This window comes from Zychaea mexicana (assembly GCF_025766255.1).
Source record: "Zychaea mexicana strain RSA 1403 chromosome Unknown BDB00scaffold_29, whole genome shotgun sequence".
Lineage (NCBI taxonomy): Eukaryota > Fungi > Mucoromycota > Mucoromycetes > Mucorales > Lichtheimiaceae > Zychaea > Zychaea mexicana.
This window is the reverse complement of record NW_026516692.1, coordinates 342114-363776: the sequence shown is the minus strand read 5'-3', so window position 1 is coordinate 363776 and position 21663 is coordinate 342114. Positions and strand designations below refer to the sequence as shown.

The window sequence follows — 21663 nt, the reverse complement described above, 5'->3', positions numbered from 1 at the left end:
CTTACCAGCAGACATTTTTGGGATTCGAAATAAATTCCAAGTTTATAACCCTGAAGGCCCATTATCACACGATGCATGCTAAGATCTGGAATGGTGGATGAGGACGCAGGCAACTGATCAAGGGTTACCAGTGCGTCGGCCAGCACTGCCGGAGCCCTGGCTGACAATACAAGTAGATGCTTCCGAAACGGGTTGGGGAGTATCATCTCCGATAAACAGCAGGGTTCTGGACGGCAAGTGAGAAGGAATTGTCGATAAACGTCCGCAAACTCAGGACGATCAAGATTGCAATACAGCTCCATGGGCCAAGGTGCCGAAAGTCTACCATCCGTCTTATGTCCGACAACACGACAGCAATAAAGTATGCCTTCCAGTCGGGAGGAACAGCTTCACGAATATTACAACTGGAAGCCTTGGAGATCTAAGAGCTCTGCAACAAGTACCAACTCCAGATTCACTACCAACACATTTCAGGAGTCCACAATACGACGGCCGATGCTTTGAGCCGGAAGACACAACTGTTATACGAAGCCAAACTTCCCCAGAGGATGTTTTTGAAGATACGCAGACGTTGGCCATGGACGCAGATGACAATCGACGCCTTTGCGGCACGTCACAATCGTCAACTACCTATATATTGGAGTTTTCACAAAGACCCAGAAGCACAAGCAGTGGATGCATTCCAGCAGAAATGGTCGACGAAAGGTCTGTATCTGAACCTGCCTTGGCGTCTCATTCCCAAAGTTTTGCACAAAGTACAAGACGATCGTGTCACGTCGGCAATTCTGGTGACGCCCAACTAGCCCACTCAATTTTGGTATCCAATGGTACAGAGATACAGCAAGGGCAAGCCGTTGCAGCTGAGGATTTCCCGGAAATAGTCTTTGATCGCATGGCACTTATCAAGCAGACACACTCGCAAGCTGGATTAACTGGGGAACTCTGTGCTTTTTTAGAAGGTCAGGTTCGCAAGTCTACAAAAGAAATGTATGATAACATCTGGCATCGGTGGGCATCATGGTGTACTGACCAAGGCAAGGATCCACAACAATTAAATATCCAGTTAATCGCCCGTTATCTGTTGGGTCTACAAAAACAAGGCATTTCGCTTATACATATGAACACGACACGATCGGCGTTGGCATCGGTTTATAAGGTCATGGACCCGATGAACGGTGATATTGCGTCAGACCGTTTGATGCAATCGTTTTTCCAAGCTGCCAGACGAAAAGAAGTGCGACTGCCAAACTCCACAGTGAAATCTGGGATGTGGATGTTTTGTTGAAGCTGGTGCAGTCGTGGCGACCCTCAAGCAAGTTGTCACTGGTAAAACTGCAACATAAAACACTGGTTCTTTTGGCGATAGCATCCATGTAGCGTATACGATCTGATCTTAGGCGATTACAATGGCGAGATGACACAGTTTTTTGTGATCACGATAATAAGTTGAAGGGATTGACATTACTCATCTGTGAACCTAAAGAAAGCTAGGCAAAGGTGTCCAATATTGGACCGCTCTCCGACCAAGATGTTTGTCCAGTGTATACCACTGCTTTATTCATTGAGCGCACGACAGTACTTCGCGAAGCCATTGCCACCGGACCATCATTAGTAGACGACCATACGTTTTTCTTGGCGTATGAGGATCGACCTAGGTTTCGTCATTCCATTCAGACAGCAACTGCAGCAGGGTGGTTGAAGACGCTCATGGAAGAGGCAGGCATTGACACGAGCCATTATAAGCCACACTCTATCCAGGCAGCTGCAGCAACCAAGGCAGTGCTGCAAGGCATAGACATCAAGACAGTCAAGATGCATGCAAATTGGAGTTTGCATACAGATACGTTTGAACGCTACTACCTTCGGCCAAATTGACAACATCGCCGGGGTACAGAAATTGCAGTAGCTATTTTTTCACCAACGGAGAACTGTACCACATCAGGAGACGAGCGACCATCAACAGGGATTGTGGTAGAGAAAACGCAATACAATCAATAAGTTGATGGGAGCGAGACGTGGGATGTAGTAGGTACCTGCCCATGGATCCGCCGGTTCTTCGATCGTAATGTTTTTTCCTTTTTGTATTCTCAATAGATTAGAACATGCCATTTTGCATTTAGAATTGTATTTCCCTTCCCTGCATGATTGTGAAAAAATAGCCTCATACGTGCTTTCTGGAAGGCTAAGGAATAGTGTCAACGAAAAATTTTTAAATTTATTTATTATCTGAGAATAAACAAGCCAATCAGGCACGGCTAAGAGGAAGCCTACCACATCCTGCGTCTCGCTCCCATCAACTTGTTGATTATTTCTCTTGCATTTAGATGTATTATTTTCAGTTTCGTCCTCACTATCTATAGCCATATCTATTGATTGATTAATGTTAAGCTGTAGAAATTTCTGCTGCATGTCAACCTTTTCGTTATATTCAGTATTTACTTTTTGCTCATTTGAAAATACTAAGTCAAGTTTGTTTTTCTTACTTGGGAATTCAAAATCTTTTCCATACCATAATTTATTATGTGGTTGTACCTCTATATTATACTTATTTACAAATCGCCATATATTAGTAAGAATACAAGCAACACGAAACTGAATATTAAAATATCTTATATCGGTTATTTGCAATGCTGCACGATTATTATTAAATCGTTCAAATTTAGAGCCTAACATAGAGAACTGTGCTTCTATTGCTGAACGAAATGATCCAAACTTGTTATTAAAGTATGTCTCATTGATTGTTAGCTTTTGTCCTGGTTCTTTTCTTATGGGATGTAAAAAATTACGATCATAAGAACTATATCCAGCAGCTGTCGCATTATCTTTAAACTTTTGTATAAGTTATATCCACCATCCATTCCTAAACAATCTGCCTCACTTATTTTTTTATATAGTTTCATCTTCTATCAAATAGAGCATGGTCCTTACGATTTCAATCCCAGCGTAAAATCCAGATTTGGAAATTTCACTTTGTAACGACCATGCTTTTTTAATGTTGCACGCTCCTAGGAGACTTGGGTAAACTTCAACTTTGTGCCGTCTTCCTAGACTATTACCACATTGCATTTCTCAATATGAGCTCCGAAGAGGTGTGCTACTTGATTTCATCTGCCATCAATGACATTTGAGGTCTTTCTATAAAAATCGTTGAGCATTTTCCACCGTTAGCTGGGATTCTGACAGACTGCTCTAAATGAGCTACAAATTTACTAACTATTTTTTTTCTGCACATTTCTTGACAAAGCAGTCGACCGATCATACCTATCACTGTGGCTCGCATTGCAATGAGCCATGTCCAGTGCATTCTCGCAGTGTTTCAGTAGAATAGGCAACACATATTTTAACTATGTGTATTTGAATATTACTGCTGCAGCTGTTTGCTTACAAAGCTACAGATAGTTCGTTTTTGTAAAAACTTTTGCGCCTACATTTTGTATCTGTGGCTCGAGCACTCATCGTAGGCAGTAGGCGTTATCATAGAGAATGCCCACTTAACCCTATCAACTGCAGTACTGTGTACTTACTAATTTCTTGGTGATAATGCAATTTTGCTGAAAAGATTACAAACAAACCTCCTCCAATACTTGCTATAGCTACTACCTTGCCACGATCACCTGTGCCTATGATCAACAGTTCACCTCCACCAACTTCTCCTGCTGTTGCTGCCCCACCTTTTAGGGCTTCGGGTTTAGAGCGGGGCAGCACCCTAATGGGAGGGTCGGTGGGAGGGAACGTCCTACAAATATAATTATCAATGTCATATTAGTAAAAGCATCTCTAGGTCGTAACAAATAATAGAACTTCGGGTCTTTGCTTTGGTAAGTAAGTAGGGCGAGCAAAGTGAGCTTTGTTTAGGGTGTAACAATCACATTTTTAGTAAGTATGATAGAGCGAACACAACGGCCTAGGTTTAGGGTGCAACAATCATACCTTTCATGATGTCCCAGAATTTCCACCTCAACAATTGTCCAATACCCGTTTCAAAAGCAAGAGAATTCCACCTCTAAGATTCTGACCTGTAAATTGCAAGGATTGCCCGGGTATTGGACATAGATCGTCTGAGAGTTCGGAGTGCATTAACTCGAGTAACTGACACAGTAATCAGCTACATAATCTTAATCTGAAAGAAGTATTGCCTTTAGGCATTTTTAGTGCAGTGACGACAATGACTTCAAGACCAAAATTATAAAAAACACCATTCTCACTCCTGTCAAGCAGAACAAATTTTCAGCATTGTTTGAAGGTAAAAGGGGGGTGGTAGGGGACATTGCCCCCACCCGGGGTCTGGGGCAGATCCCCAGTAAACTGGTCCCTGGAGGACAGATGCTGACACGCAGCGAAGTGGAGGGGCTCACATCGTCTAGAAGCGAAGCGGAGGGACCAGTTTATATCAATAAACATAGTACCATCATTTCTGATAGCACATTTTTCAGATACTGAAACATGTGTAATTATTTCATCCATATCTTGTATAACTTGTGTACGTACAGCTGGCCCTTTTAATTTATATGAATATAACTGTGAATGTGACTCATTTGGTTTATAATATTTTATTTTACTATCATGTCCATTAATAAATAGTGTAACATTCTTAGAACCATTTGGATTGTTTATTATTGCTGATAGAATGCGAATACATGGTGATGAGAACATACTATCTAGATCTTGTTTTACCTTTTTATTCAATTCATTATAGTTAGTAATCCAGAACCGCTTATATAAATCATAAAATGTTGCATATGGCATAACAGTATGCATATCCTTTCCTAATACACCTAATACTATATGATATAATAATGCAAGTCCTTTTTCAATCTCGCGGTATGGCCCTAGATATTCAACATTTCCATATAAAACTGTAAGAAATTAAAATACAGGTATAAATCCAAATCTATTAAGTAATACATCCTTTATATCATTTATTGTATTATTCTTCATATCTTTAATAGATGTTCTATGATTAAATCTATGTTGCATTTCAGGCTAAGATTTATCAAGAAAAGTCCATTTATTATCAATTCAATTTTTAATTTCAATATCGAGTTGTTCAGTGTGTTGTGTTGTGTTGTGTTCATTTTTATTTGTTGTTATGTACTTTAAATAATCGCTCTTTTTTTTCTCATAGGAGGCTATCAATATAAATAAAAAATTCAAATCAATAATTAATTCGGCCACTGATCGTTATACCGGTCATAGCAATTTTATTATCTATATTACAGCTAGTAGATTATAATTGGTTGAACAACTAATAGCAGGACGCCTATAGTCAACATGGCTCTTCGTGAATTAGATAGGACTGGATATCAGATCCACTCTGCATAATCTTGTATATCGAAAAACTAAATAGAGTAAAAGACAATGATATGATAGAATAAAGTCATTCAAATCCCTTTATGAATAAAGCAACATATGGAGTGAACAGCTGAAAGAAAGCAAATTGGATTTGCATTCGATCCAGTTTTTGTATTTAGCATAGATTCTTTGGATATGTGAATGAAGGATAAAATGAAGAGCTCTGTAATCTTTCGAGTATACAGAAGGAGAGAAAACTAAGTGTAAGGAAATTTTGGTCTTTCTCTAAAAAAAACTACAAAAGTGGTGAGTACAGGTCTCGAACCTATGCATACCGGGAGTCATACTGAGCTTAAGCGCATTCGGGCGTACAACCCAATCGTTTGCAAAAGCAAAATACAGTGATCTGGAATTAAAACATATTTATAAGTAAAAAAAAATAAAAATAAATAGAAATAGAAAAAATGAAAAAAAACACTGATGTGATGACGACGGACGAGCTCTGACAGGGTCAAGGTTCTTGCAGCTAATCAAATACTGTTCGATTTGCATCTAGGCCTACTGCATACTAAAATATATACATTATTACAGTTATTTATGCTGCTGTTTTATCAGATAGTTGATATATAAAATTGAAGATTTGTTTGAGTGTCATTTGTATGGTAGGGCGATATTTTATTTCTGACATCGTGTTTGAGAATGTCAATCGCCATTCCAATTTGGCGGTGATTTCTGTAAGAAGGAGAGCAGGGGTGAAAATTTTTTTCATCCCTCTCTTGTACATCTATACTCTATATCAAAATTCGGTAAGCACAAATATAAGGTAATGTGCACTGTGGCTGCTCATGTTTGTGCCATTGAATATCTACATATTGGTTTTTGCTCATAATTGGGCAGCTTCTCATACTTACAATCCTTACGAGGGACTTTCTTGCTTCTATAACAAGTGTGATATTGGGTAAAGCTGCCTCAGCTATGAATGAGCCTTATGTATATATTTTCCGCTACTTTCACTGGCATAGATAGATGTATTTCGAATAAAGGTATGGCTGAATGGGTTAGGGAATGACGAAACATTAACTCTTAGCTATCTATGAACAATGCTGTTACTGCTACAGCTCTTTTTTTTTTGCTTTAGTTTAACGAAAGTACCTACATTGTATACTTATGATATGACCACGAGGCTATTTGGAGCACTGCTGGGGAATTTTATTACTGCTTTCAAACTGGGTATTTTACTGCGTATGTCTACTATTGTTGCTTACGAAGATGGCGCTGGTTTATAGCAAGAACATAGAGCGCGTATAGCTGTAGAAAATAGTGTAGCAACTGTGAACGTTTTGCCAGTTTGGCTCATAATATTCCAATAAAATCGTCTATATATAAATCCATAAGCAAATATGAAGATCACCTTCACATTGAATAACGAATAATAGAAAGACAAATAAAATGATTGCATTCACAATGAAACAACCAATAAGAGGATAATGATCTAAAATAATGACAAATAAAAAGAGTACATGTTGAATGAAACAATAAATCAGAGGGCAATGCTTCTAAAACAAGGGCTATTGAAAAAGCTTCTTTTCTAACAGATTGTGGGGTCTTCCTCCAGTCAGACGCTGGAAAAAGATGGCTACAACCCAATTATATTGTTCCAAGTACAAAATGAATGTGATCTGATTGGGTGTTGAAAAACTTCATCTGCTAGAATATAAAGACTATATAGAGAAAATATAGAAATTGGATATGGGGAAAATCTGGAATATCGTGTTTGACCCCATATTTTCCCATATCCATATTCTCCCTATATTTTCCCTATATATCCCCCATATAATTTTGCGGAGATTTCCCATGGTGTATCATTGTATCATATGGCAAGTGCTGAGGCACTTTATTAGAAAAAAGGTTATAAATAGCCATGCTATCACAAGTAATAAAAAGTATCTTTTAACAACCCTTCTTTCTTATCCTTTCTTATTGGCTATGGATCCACCTGCCGAAAAGCGACTCGACAATACTATTTTACAAAACGACGACACATGACAGCTTTTAGTTTGACAAAAAATATAAAAAGCTGTGTCAGAAATACAAAGCAAATCGTCACCTGCAGGATTCGAACCTGCGCGTCCAAAGGACAATGCCTTAGCAGGGCACCGCGTTAACCACTCCGCCAAAGTGACCGCTAATGTCAGGACAAAATGTAAATGTACAACACTACAGCAGTTGCCGTAGAGGATCCGAAATCCAAAGATGTGGTGGTAATAGCTCTTCAGCAATTATATATAAAAGTTTTTTCCTCTATTCTGATACAATCTAGTTCTTTCTAAGCTGAGTTAAACAATTTTTTCGTGTTTGTAATTAAGGGAAGGGCCAAGCAAGACGTTGGTACTATAGGCGGGCACCCACCACATCTTCGGATTCCTCTACGGCAACTGTCGTATTGGTCTTCATTCCTAACCCAGTCCTTGTTGCCTCCGCTTCATCCTCTGATGTGGTAGTATTGTTGTCCATATACGAAAAAATGCTTGTTGTAAACTGTCTACCTCGATCATGTTGATTTCGAGGACGATTATAGTAAGATCTAAAAGTTGAACTACATGTACTCTAATGCCCATGTTCCTTGACGAGTTCTACTGGAATTCCTCGTTTGACCGCTTTTGTGCTAGCTGCCGATCTGGTTGAATGGGCCTTGAAGATAGACGTATGCATGCTGGACTCGCGCATTATCTCCTTCACCCAATTGGCTACTGTTATTAGACTAATCGATTATAGTGTTTTTTGAATATTCACTAAGAGCAATGTGTGATCTACAGGCAGCTTGTCGCGGAGTGTTATCGATTTTTGGAGCCACATTTCTAACGTCTACACTGGGCACATCTCTTGATCGTCAATTGTTCCCAACCGAGATACCTTGCTTTGCAATTCCTTCGGTTCCCAGACTATTAATATAATGCCCGTGCATCGAACACCCTTGTAGTGTAACGTAACGTCTTTCTTCTTGAGTCTTCCTATATCCGATCTTGTACACCAAAGAGTCGCCAAACAAAGTAACATTATCGATTTCCTTTATAGTTTATCCAGTGGTAATACTATAGATGGTCCCCATGACCGCAATTTGTCTAGTACCAACTGAATATCCCAAATCTCTTGACTAACATTTAGTAGCTTATACGTGGCTCGTTTCTTACTGGCAAAAAACTACTTGATAAGCTGATGTTCTGCAATGGGTAGTTTCCATGGGTGTGTCGCCTTGTAGACTGACGCAACTGCTGACCTTATGCCATTAAGGTAGTCATAAGACAGACTTCCATGTTCTACTAGAAATTCGGACAATGCTTTTAGATTATAACCTTCTGGGTCTATAGGCGGTTCTTGGCAGGTACACTATCTTGCATATCGTAGCCGATAACAATTGTAAGCAAGCCTTGTTGAACTACAAGTCGCCCTCGCCAAATATTCAGCTATCTTCAAATTCACACCTTGTGCCTTCCACGCACGCACCATAATCTCCATGCGGTCAGTGTTATATTCTTGTTGATCTGGAAGAGTATCAGCGGTTCTCGTGTGTGTTGTAGGATCATCAGCCACCAATACTGTGTCTGCTACATTGGTGTCACTAGTACTGCTTGATATACCTGATCCTTCTTGAACTTGTGTATAACCTTAGGGATCAGTCGCTAAGGTGGATGTAAATACAGACCCTTGCTGGGCCATCGTTGTTGGAAGGCATCTATCGCCATTGCCTTCCCGTCTGGATGGAGGGTCCAATAATTCGCTAGTCTGTGGTTGTGCCACGCCACGAAAGCATCTATCTTGAGAGGTCCCCACTACTGCTGAATCTGGTTGAACTTCATCTGTGATAATGTCTATTCGTATATTGGCTTGGACCTTCTGCTTAAACGATCCGCTGTCGCGTTCTTGACTCTGGGTATATGAAAATACTTGACTGTCAGGTTATAACGGATACATAAGTCTTGGATTTGTAATGCTAGCTGTTGTAGTTTTTCTGACGCTGTGCCTCCCTGTTTGCTTGCTTAAAGCTGTGATGTTGCCTGTGTGTATATACAATGTCTTGTCCATGCAAGTCTTGGCATGTATTTCTAGTGCAATCTTGATGACCGAAAATTCTCTTACGTTTATTGATTCCGCTTGGTCTGCTGTCCGCCAATACCCCACATATTCTCCTAGTTTGGATGCCACGCCCTAGCCAGATAGTGATGCGTCGACATGTATTGTTGCGTCTGGAGGTCGCTCGGGTGCTCTTTTGAATTGGTAATCCATTCCGGCTTTCTGCTATGTTTTGCCACCAGGTTAGATCCTCCTTGGCTAACCATGACAACGGACATGCTGCTTCCCAGTTCTGCCTGCTCTTGTGTAGAATCTTTGTCAGATCTCACTGAATATGGTGGATATGTAATAGTGCGTCGCCTATTGCTGGAAGCATCGCTGTCATCTTTCCTAGCATGCCTGCCACCCAGTGGCAGGAGAATGTCTGATCTTGGACTTGTTTGATGCATTTCATCAGTTTTTTCATCTTGTCTTGTGGTACCTTGATGATGCCTGTAGTGGTGTTGAACTGGAAACCCAAGAATTCTTGGACCGTCTTGGGTTTGATGTCGCTCTTCTTCCAATTGATAATAAGGAGTTATCTTCGGGGACTGGCTTGGGTCACAAAACTGAGTCACCAGCCAAATTGTGACCTTACACACAATAATTGCATTGTAGAAAAAATTTGAGTACCCGCTAGGTCACTGCTATGAATCATTTTGCATATGCCTTTGACATGACACACATCCTTAGACTCAACGAGCGTAGCAGTAACAATGCAATAACACGTACATTGACTCATTCTCAATTAGATGAGCATCAATGTTTTTTTGCTATCACAAATGATATAAATAAAAGACCGTTGACTATTCTCAAAAATGTTGCCTTTATTTATTTGCAATACAATTCCAACTTTTCAAGCTCTACACTTTTTTCTAACACATCTTTGTCAATTATGTCTCTCAACACCACTGCCAGCTCCTCTACGTATCAGGCCTCGCAAATGGCTATGCGTGAATCTATGAATGAAACGCACCGTGAAGCACTCGAAGCACGCCCAGCCAACACGAAGAAAACCTATGTCAACAAGCAAACGGAATACCGTCAATGGTGCGATAGAATGATGCCACATTTGCCTACAAAAACTCGTTATACTGTTTATGGCGACAAGCTCCATTTGTTTCTCAAAGAAGAGGTATGTACAGTAATTATGAAATGTGCGACTTCAAATTCATAGTTTTGCTGTACTGCTTCTTAGCTTATACAATCTCAATTAATAGGTTATGAACCGTGGTGCTCGTCGCAAGGGCAAAGAACCAACCCAGCTCAAGAAAATCAAAGCTTCCACTTTCATGAGCTACGTTGCCGCCATCATCGATTTATATCAGCAACAAGTTCGTTCGTTTGTCAATAGTCATCCTCATCCAAGTAGCGCTGTCAAGGAGCTTATCGACCTCGTCCAAATCCGCGAAGAAAGCCAACGACGTGAAAATTACGACGAACGTGCACTTGGAACATTGATCGATGGATATACGACCACCGATCAGATTGCTGACGTTGTCGATTACTACATAGCCAAGAACGAAGGGTCTCACTTGCGCAATGCTCTCGCATTTTTGCTTTCTCACTATTGTTTCTTGCGAAGCGAGTCGGCACGGAAGGCTACCTTACCCGATATGCACAGTGTCGAATTGGAGCGTGAAGGCCCGTCCGAATGCCATTCCCTCATGATGTTTATCAAGCAAGGAAAGACAAACAAGCACGGTCGTCTAGAACTTGTCGCCTGCATCCGGAACACTCGCGTCGAGATATGCCCCTTCATAGCTCTTTCTTTTTATTTTTTCTGGTGTTGGCATGTCGAAAACGAACCATTCCCCGTCTTCACTCATAACTAAGATTGGTATGATATCCGCTTGCTCAAGAGCACCTCTCCTTCCGCCACCAACACCACCGAAATCTCATATCAGCAGCAACTTCGAGCAATCGACGAGGCGTTTGCCAAATGTAACATTGTCTCCTCCAAGAAGACACATGCCGCCCGTGGATCCTCATGCAAGATGGCAGATTTGGATACTGCCGACGAGGCGCAGATAAGAAGATTAGGCAGATGGAACAACACTACGATGAATGGTGCTTACTTGACAAGTCTTCCTCGTGAAGTCATGCGTGTCTTGGCCGGCTTTCCTGCTCAACAGGGTCACTTCTTTCTGCCTCGTGCTGCCGTTGACCCTCCTCAAGAATTCCGTAAAAAGATTATTCCTCGTGTCGAATACAGGCTGGAAACAATTCGACCTGATCAAGTGGCAGCCGCCGGGTTTCTGCGTCTCTTAGGTGTTCTGCGCGTTACGTTTCTTCAAGACGCTGTGCTTATGCAAGAAAAGTATCCGCATCATCCAATTTTTCTCAATCATATATTCAGAGAGCCGCTATACATCCAGTTCAAAGAGTAAGTATTGATTTTAAAAAGTGCACAAGATGATCATCAATATGGTACTTATTGTTGTTACTATTTTGACTATTAGAGATCTTCAACGATCCATCCAAGAAGATGCCACCCCTACAGATCTGCTCTTGCAACGTGCCGTACCTCACCTTGAGCAACGCATGAGCACGATGAACAATGAATTGGTTTCGCGGTTAGATGCAATGCAAATGCAGATGGAATATATGACGAAGAACCTTTCTGACCTCGTATCCGGCCGTGCGACGGTAAACCTAAGCATCAATTGGCCATCATCATCATCATCGTCAGCAGCAGCAGCACCAATGCCAACACAGCAGCACTATCTATCCCGAGTTCAGCACCTTCTGAATCATTGGGTCTTGATGCAACGAGTGAGCCACCGTTTTACATGATGAGCCGGGGAATCAAGACTGTCACTGACCTTTGGGTAGAGTGGTCGGTTGGGCTTGCTGGAGGCTATGCAGTGAGAACACTGGAACAACGTTGGGGTGCAAAATGGAGAATTAGCGATCGCAAGTTCTTCAGTCGCAGAATCAAGATCATTAAGGAGGTCGAGCAATTTGCCTCTGCCAAAGGGATTTCGGAAACGACAGCAGCAGCAATGGGCGAAGAAAGGCGCAATGCTCTTGGACTTAGCTTAAACGAGCTTAACAAACAGGCGACAACGATTTTCCAAAATATTAAGATGTTTAGCTCTTTTCTCCCTTTGCTACTTGTTCAGCAGACCCACTTAAACTATTTACTTGAAATAAATAAAACATATTTTGTTTGAAGAAGATAAGAAGCGTCGCTTATTGTAAAATATCTTTCTGTCATATGTTTTAGATTTACTATTGTAATGGCGAAATCGCAAGTATAATATAGATGAATTTGAAAATGGAACACATGACAATGACAGGTAGTAGCATAGCAACGGTGTCAGAAACAAAAGGACAGAGAGTAATATTATTATTTTGTGACCCGTACCACGGCAATAACTCTTGTTATTTCTCATGTAGATGGCAGAAAACAAGTGTTATTTCTTGCGGGTCCCAAATTTTGCTGGTGACCTGCTGTGACATGTCGGGACATTGAGGTTGTATAATAAGGAGTTATCTTCGGGGACTGGCTTGGGTCACAAAACTGAGTCACCAGCCAAATTGTGACCTTACACACAATAATTGCATTGTAGAAAAAATTTGAGTACCCGCTAGGTCACTGCTATGAATCATTTTGCATATGCCTTTGACATGACACACATCCTTAGACTCAACGAGCGTAGCAGTAACAATGCAATAACACGTACATTGACTCATTCTCAATTAGATGAGCATCAATGTTTTTTTGCTATCACAAATGATATAAATAAAAGACCGTTGACTATTCTCAAAAATGTTGCCTTTATTTATTTGCAATACAATTCCAACTTTTCAAGCTCTACACTTTTTTCTAACACATCTTTGTCAATTATGTCTCTCAACACCACTGCCAGCTCCTCTACGTATCAGGCCTCGCAAATGGCTATGCGTGAATCTATGAATGAAACGCACCGTGAAGCACTCGAAGCACGCCCAGCCAACACGAAGAAAACCTATGTCAACAAGCAAACGGAATACCGTCAATGGTGCGATAGAATGATGCCACATTTGCCTACAAAAACTCGTTATACTGTTTATGGCGACAAGCTCCATTTGTTTCTCAAAGAAGAGGTATGTACAGTAATTATGAAATGTGCGACTTCAAATTCATAGTTTTGCTGTACTGCTTCTTAGCTTATACAATCTCAATTAATAGGTTATGAACCGTGGTGCTCGTCGCAAGGGCAAAGAACCAACCCAGCTCAAGAAAATCAAAGCTTCCACTTTCATGAGCTACGTTGCCGCCATCATCGATTTATATCAGCAACAAGTTCGTTCGTTTGTCAATAGTCATCCTCATCCAAGTAGCGCTGTCAAGGAGCTTATCGACCTCGTCCAAATCCGCGAAGAAAGCCAACGACGTGAAAATTACGACGAACGTGCACTTGGAACATTGATCGATGGATATACGACCACCGATCAGATTGCTGACGTTGTCGATTACTACATAGCCAAGAACGAAGGGTCTCACTTGCGCAATGCTCTCGCATTTTTGCTTTCTCACTATTGTTTCTTGCGAAGCGAGTCGGCACGGAAGGCTACCTTACCCGATATGCACAGTGTCGAATTGGAGCGTGAAGGCCCGTCCGAATGCCATTCCCTCATGATGTTTATCAAGCAAGGAAAGACAAACAAGCACGGTCGTCTAGAACTTGTCGCCTGCATCCGGAACACTCGCGTCGAGATATGCCCCTTCATAGCTCTTTCTTTTTATTTTTTCTGGTGTTGGCATGTCGAAAACGAACCATTCCCCGTCTTCACTCATAACTAAGATTGGTATGATATCCGCTTGCTCAAGAGCACCTCTCCTTCCGCCACCAACACCACCGAAATCTCATATCAGCAGCAACTTCGAGCAATCGACGAGGCGTTTGCCAAATGTAACATTGTCTCCTCCAAGAAGACACATGCCGCCCGTGGATCCTCATGCAAGATGGCAGATTTGGATACTGCCGACGAGGCGCAGATAAGAAGATTAGGCAGATGGAACAACACTACGATGAATGGTGCTTACTTGACAAGTCTTCCTCGTGAAGTCATGCGTGTCTTGGCCGGCTTTCCTGCTCAACAGGGTCACTTCTTTCTGCCTCGTGCTGCCGTTGACCCTCCTCAAGAATTCCGTAAAAAGATTATTCCTCGTGTCGAATACAGGCTGGAAACAATTCGACCTGATCAAGTGGCAGCCGCCGGGTTTCTGCGTCTCTTAGGTGTTCTGCGCGTTACGTTTCTTCAAGACGCTGTGCTTATGCAAGAAAAGTATCCGCATCATCCAATTTTTCTCAATCATATATTCAGAGAGCCGCTATACATCCAGTTCAAAGAGTAAGTATTGATTTTAAAAAGTGCACAAGATGATCATCAATATGGTACTTATTGTTGTTACTATTTTGACTATTAGAGATCTTCAACGATCCATCCAAGAAGATGCCACCCCTACAGATCTGCTCTTGCAACGTGCCGTACCTCACCTTGAGCAACGCATGAGCACGATGAACAATGAATTGGTTTCGCGGTTAGATGCAATGCAAATGCAGATGGAATATATGACGAAGAACCTTTCTGACCTCGTATCCGGCCGTGCGACGGTAAACCTAAGCATCAATTGGCCATCATCATCATCATCGTCAGCAGCAGCAGCACCAATGCCAACACAGCAGCACTATCTATCCCGAGTTCAGCACCTTCTGAATCATTGGGTCTTGATGCAACGAGTGAGCCACCGTTTTACATGATGAGCCGGGGAATCAAGACTGTCACTGACCTTTGGGTAGAGTGGTCGGTTGGGCTTGCTGGAGGCTATGCAGTGAGAACACTGGAACAACGTTGGGGTGCAAAATGGAGAATTAGCGATCGCAAGTTCTTCAGTCGCAGAATCAAGATCATTAAGGAGGTCGAGCAATTTGCCTCTGCCAAAGGGATTTCGGAAACGACAGCAGCAGCAATGGGCGAAGAAAGGCGCAATGCTCTTGGACTTAGCTTAAACGAGCTTAACAAACAGGCGACAACGATTTTCCAAAATATTAAGATGTTTAGCTCTTTTCTCCCTTTGCTACTTGTTCAGCAGACCCACTTAAACTATTTACTTGAAATAAATAAAACATATTTTGTTTGAAGAAGATAAGAAGCGTCGCTTATTGTAAAATATCTTTCTGTCATATGTTTTAGATTTACTATTGTAATGGCGAAATCGCAAGTATAATATAGATGAATTTGAAAATGGAACACATGACAATGACAGGTAGTAGCATAGCAACGGTGTCAGAAACAAAAGGACAGAGAGTAATATTATTATTTTGTGACCCGTACCACGGCAATAACTCTTGTTATTTCTCATGTAGATGGCAGAAAACAAGTGTTATTTCTTGCGGGTCCCAAATTTTGCTGGTGACCTGCTGTGACATGTCGGGACATTGAGGTTGTATAATAAAACCCAGCTTCGTCAAATGCTCCATTAATCTGTCGGTGTGTTCTTGCATCTCCTTGACTGGCTTTGGCTAATATAGCACAATCGTCTAAGTAATAGACACATTGCATCCCTTCTCGTCTCAATGGTTCGATGGCGTAACGAAACATTTTCGAGAATACCCTAGGTGAGATTGCAGCACCAAATGGTAAAGATGCGTATTGATAGATCAAGTTGTTGTGCTCGAAAGACAAGTACTTCTGGGACTCTGAATGGATCGGCACCACTGTATATGCGTCTTTCAAATCGATCTTGCAAATCAAATCGTTGTCCTCTATCAAATCGCGTAACGCTGGTATGCCTTCCATTTTGAAATGTTGTACTTGTAAAAACCAGCGTTGGGTTTCCGACGTCGGTAATCGACAGTGTAGTTTCCGACCGTCATAAATGTTGGAAATCGGAAATCGGAAATGTCGGAAATACAGTATAAAGAATATATATTTATCAAAAAAACTATAACAAAACATTATTCGAAGCTTTCTAGTGGAGGCAAACCAGGCAGAAACAGCGATTCCAGCTTCCACTTGTATCTCTTATTTCCGGCTGGATGAACTTCATCACTCGCTTGGCCTTGGTAAGAATCTTGACCTTCTCCATCCAACATTTCGAACAATTCGTTCACCAAAACGTTCCATCTGGGTGCCAAAACAGCGGCACTTTCCTCGTCGACATGTCCAGTTATGGTTTCTTCATGCATGTCTTCGTCGTCAGGCTCCTGTTCGTCCATGTTGTCCATGCTGCCCACTATATACAAACTTTGACTACTTTCCATCCGCTGTAACATAGGTCGAGCAGTGGGCGTGGGTGTTTCAGTGTGCATCCGTCGCATGTGCGCATCTTCTTTTCCTAGCATGGCTCGGACTTATGCAATTTTGAGCACCCTCTCCTACCTAAGTCTGTTTCGTCGATTGCTGTGGATGAATCCCATATCGCTAAACAGGCGTTCACAGGAAGCTGAGTTAACGCCAATTGAATGCATGCGGCGAGCCACAAACACCAGATCCTTGCACTCATGGTTGGCTTGCTCCATCATAGCCCAATATCGCTCCATTGACGGGAATTACTTGACCATATTTGCACTGAATGTGTATTCTTGCTCATGGTACCTTTGTATTTGCGCCATCATACTCTGAGATTCTTGTCCGGTCCACATAGAAAAGTATCGCGCAGCCCACTAGCGAATCTCGAGAACAGATACGCCTCGGTTTTCGGTGTCTCCGTGAAAAGGATCTGGGAAAGTGTTGATATTGTTGAGACGATAATTCGGGTTTAGTTACAATGCCAGAAGCAAAAGTGGCTGCTCCCGCTGATACCAGCGTCGTTCCAATTGACTGATAAAGGCACCCAACTGTTCTTGCGGTAACATCTTAACACAGTCGTTTGCAACGATGTGTGGGATGATACTTGCAAACTGATGAACAATATGATACAGCCTTGCTTGGTCGCTTTGCAAACAATCGAGGCTGGTGGAAAAAGGCTGGACCATTTGATTGCAATCCTTGTACATATACCCAGAAAGTTTCATCCTTGATAATGTTTGGTACTTCAGGTGGCAAGCGAGTATCCATCGTTTCTTTCAAGGACAAGACGGTATGCTGCTTAAAGATATTTATTAATTAATAACTTGTTGCATTAAGTTCGAGTTGACCGTGGATTACTACGAATTAAAATGGGTACCTTCAATGCAATCTGTGTATTACACAAGCTTCTGAAAGCGTCAAAATGGCTGTTCTATTGGGTACTTGCAGGTTGTCGCAAGGTAACCCTACGTCGTTGCGGTGCACTGGTCTGATGATCTTTAAGTTCTCGCGTCAAATATGGGGAACAGTTGAACGGTTCAATAACTTTGACGGCTTGGGCTACGTAGTCCTTCAGCGAAGTAAAGGCCTTGAACATGTCTGCGATACAAAGATTCATTTGATGGGCAAAACACGGAAGCCAAACGATATGTTGGTGGACGCGGCGCAATTGTGAACGAGCAGCAGTATATGCACTTGCCGAATTTGTAACGACTGCGATCACCTGGATATTGTTTTCAGGGATCTTTTCGGCGGCATCAAACAGCAAGCTTTCAAGCTTACTCTTGACCTCTAAAGTTCCTGAGATCTCACCAGATATATCCTTGGCATCCCAGACCACGCTGCTTCCCTTAGCCGTGTTAAGCACCACACCTAGGATTGACTCCTTGGATACGTTTTTCCAACCATCGCAAGTAAGGGTCACACCTTGATATCTTTGGACTTCCTCGATGATGGATGCATTTGCTTCTATGGCAATGGCGCTCAAGATTTCGTTTCCGAGATATTTACGAGATGGCAATCCATTAGGTTTGAACTAAGATGATAAAAAAACTCCTGTTAGGTTAAAGTTTTTTCAAGCTTAGTCGTTCAGTGAGTATAAAAAGTTAAAGCATTACCTGGACACGACTATTCAAATGAACACACACATCACGAACTCTGGGATTCTCAATCCAACGGAAGGGCAAATTAGCAGAAATGGTGGCAAGTAAAAGTTTCCTATGGAACAATGCCAACCAATCTGGGTTCTCAAAGGAACCGTACTTAGCAATGGAGGTTTGGTTGAGTCTTCTTCTTTGAACCGATGTCTCTGAGTAACTTGATGCTTGACTAATAGAATCATCTGGAAAAATATCATCGCCTAGATCGATATCTTCCATTTGACAAAGATCCGCCTTGTCTTTATCCAAAAGATAAGGGCATTCCTACATGTATATGTTTGTACAATAACAACCTTCTAGTGCCCACTGATTGTCGTTTTTAAAGCAGCACTTGATTATTGGACTACAAAATAAAACATACCCCCTTAGATGCTTTTCCAACGTCTTCTTTTTTGTGTTGCTAAACTTTTTTGCTCCTTGTGGATTACGTTCAAGACAAGCCTTGCATTTTGCACTTCTGTCCGACATCCGCTTTCCATTCTTGAATTGATCAAAGGTATCAAAAAATCTTAATGTAAGGGTATTAGCCCTACGGCCGGCCAATGGAGCTCGAGAAGCAGTTTGCGATGAAGAGTTTAAGTCAGTACGTTCAGCGTTGTTGGACATGTCAGAATGTAGTAGGTTCTTGTAAAAATATGAAGTTAAAGATGGAAATGTGGTGTACGTAGTTGATGATGAATTGTTGTGATAAACGTGGGTTGTGGATAGATAATAAAAGAAAAGAGGTAAAAAATAAAAGACAATATGAAATACAGTGAGAGTCAAACATGAGATGATTTTTATTGAATGAATTCAAAACCCTTTATATACTGCTGAAGATGCTGTCTAGACTTCCATTTGAGTGAACTGATGATTGGATCGCGGAGGGTACTGTAAGTTTTTACGTACTTCACTTTCGTCTTTTGGCTTTTTACATACTTAGCCACCAGAAATTTATGTACTTGGCCATCAAAGTACGTAAATCAGTTCTCGCGCTGTATATTTGTACTATAAAATTTTACGTACTTCTCATTTTGGAGTTTACATACTTCCGATTTTACGTACCTGCTGTATTTGATTTTTATGTACTCTGAGTGCTAAGAGGACCATACATGTTGTTGTTGTCACTTTCAAGATTTATTTTTCATGCCAGATATTACCACTCTAGGCACTATAAGCATACCCTATCCACTTGCATAATAATCACACAAGTACATTTTTTTTTTTTGATTTTAAGAACGTCGTAGCACTCTTTGTATATTATTAAGTTTCAAGGGAGGGTAAGGAAGAGCAAACTATATTTTAAGGAAAAGAAAAAAAGGTACATGGATTTAGCAGAAAGGGGAAGAAGCAAAAAAAAGGGAGATTTATACTTGGGATATTATTTATATGATAAAGAGAAGTAGAATATGCTTATTTTCCTGTCTTTTGCAATAGGTGTAGTACTACTGGATCTTGTAATAGGCTAACAGAAATATAATAGCGGGTTAGCATCAGCTTGACGCTTTATCCCTGTATGGAGATTTATATAGCTCATTACCGCTCAAATTCTTTTTCTTCTTCTTCCGTAATAAACGGTTTGTCAAGATAATTATTGTCCTGTGCGAGTTTACGATATATGACGGAGTGCGTGTATGCTACCTTGCCATGTATTTTCTTGAGTTTTTTAGCGACACGCTTCGTATTATCGAACTCGTAAATGTTGTTGTCAGGCGCTCTGCATGTTGCTATATAGTGAAAACCAGTAGGTCGTGTACAGTAGATTCTGCCACATAGGTGATACTCTGCTTTCATTATGCTTATATGCTCTGGATAATAAACCATGGTGGATTCGTTGGACGCGTATTTTTCACGCCACTCGTGATCTTTTCCTAGTATTCGATCGTGAACGATGATGAAGCTGGCATAGCTGACAATGTTTTGCATGTAAAGATTTCTGCTGCTGGTTTCAACACGAGCTTGTATAATCTTTTGTTGCAGTAACTGGTCAAAGCTGCTTTCGGTGGGATCTTCAAGGTCCTCCTCATCGAAATCCTTATCCGTCAAGTGGAAGATGGATGACCGGTTTCGAATCTTGTCTCCTTGAACATAGGCCTCAGCCATCCATGTTTTGGCGCTATTGTCCTTAGGAGTAGATATTTTGGTGGCCTGTGGTCTTGTCTTGAATTGTAGATAGGCACGTAAAATATCATTATTCTTAAGTATACATTGGAGCACGTCTGCTGGGTCTCCAAATACCCCTTTGTGCTCGATATTAACTTTGCACCGTGGTCCCAGATAAACTGGCGGAAGGACAAGACAGGACCTGTAAAGTCCTGCTGTCTGGACGCACTCCAAAGGTCTGATAGTAAATGTGCTCTTTCATCATTATCGATTTTCGGAGGTTCAGGAATGTAAGGCAGAATCACCCTTAACATTATTTGTAAAAAGCAGTCGATGAAGCAAGCATTATCAGCATTGGGAACAATAGCGATTGGATACTTGTTTAGCGAGCTCAAATGCGAAGAACGTTCACTAAAGGTATCAGGTATACATGAGATTTACATTAGGCTTTGAATAATTTCTCTCTCAATTTACGTACGTCATATTTTTCGTTGCATTTTTCTTCGCTCTATATTCTTGCTTCTTTTGCTGTTTGAACAACTCTCGGATATCAGATAGCTTTTTCGCGCGTTCTTCTCGAGCATTGGCCGCTTCTTTTCTTTTTCTGTCACAATCTTCAGCTGCTTCTTTTTAACTACTATAATCGTTTTTTTTCGGTATCCTCTCGATATTCAGGTACAGCCAAAGAGTCTATATACATGTTTTAATTAGGTTTCAATTACTGTATTCTCAAACTCTTACAAACAACAAGCTTATTGATTTACCAAGTGAAGTATCATTAGTTGTTTTTCTTGCTCTTTTGGTTGGCTCATTTTGATCTGAACTACTTTCTGTATAGCGCTTTCTGGTATTAGTGGTAGAACTTCTTGACAATAATTGCTTAAGTTTCTCTGGAGGACGACTGTCGCTTATGTTTTTCTTTTTAGGCGCTTTGAAAGGACTGCATATATAAAGCATAGAATAAGCCAGATGCTAACTAGTTTCGATGCAATACACACCCTCACTACACTAAGAAGAAACTTACGAAGGCGCAGATATTTTATAACGTATATTTTCGCCAGCAAGAACATGTTCCAAGTTACTCTCTTCATTTCGCATGTAGTTGAAAAGTTCAGGTAACGTTGAAAGAATCGGCTTGGATTACTGAACGAAACGGTAGATATAACGATGGAATGATTCTACGCCGTTCGTTGTTCTTGTGACATTGAGTAAAAGCTCTTCATGCATCGTCGTTTTC

At 41.1% G+C, this 21663-nt stretch overlaps 1 non-coding gene across 1 annotated transcript; it reads right to left on the bottom strand.

Annotated features, from left to right (window-relative positions):
• Window positions 1-7393: 7393 nt before the first annotated feature.
• On the bottom strand, window positions 7394-7475 carry BDB00DRAFT_t48. Its single transcript has one exon. It is a non-coding gene; the product is annotated as a tRNA-Ser (tRNA).
• Window positions 7476-21663: the final 14188 nt, after the last annotated feature.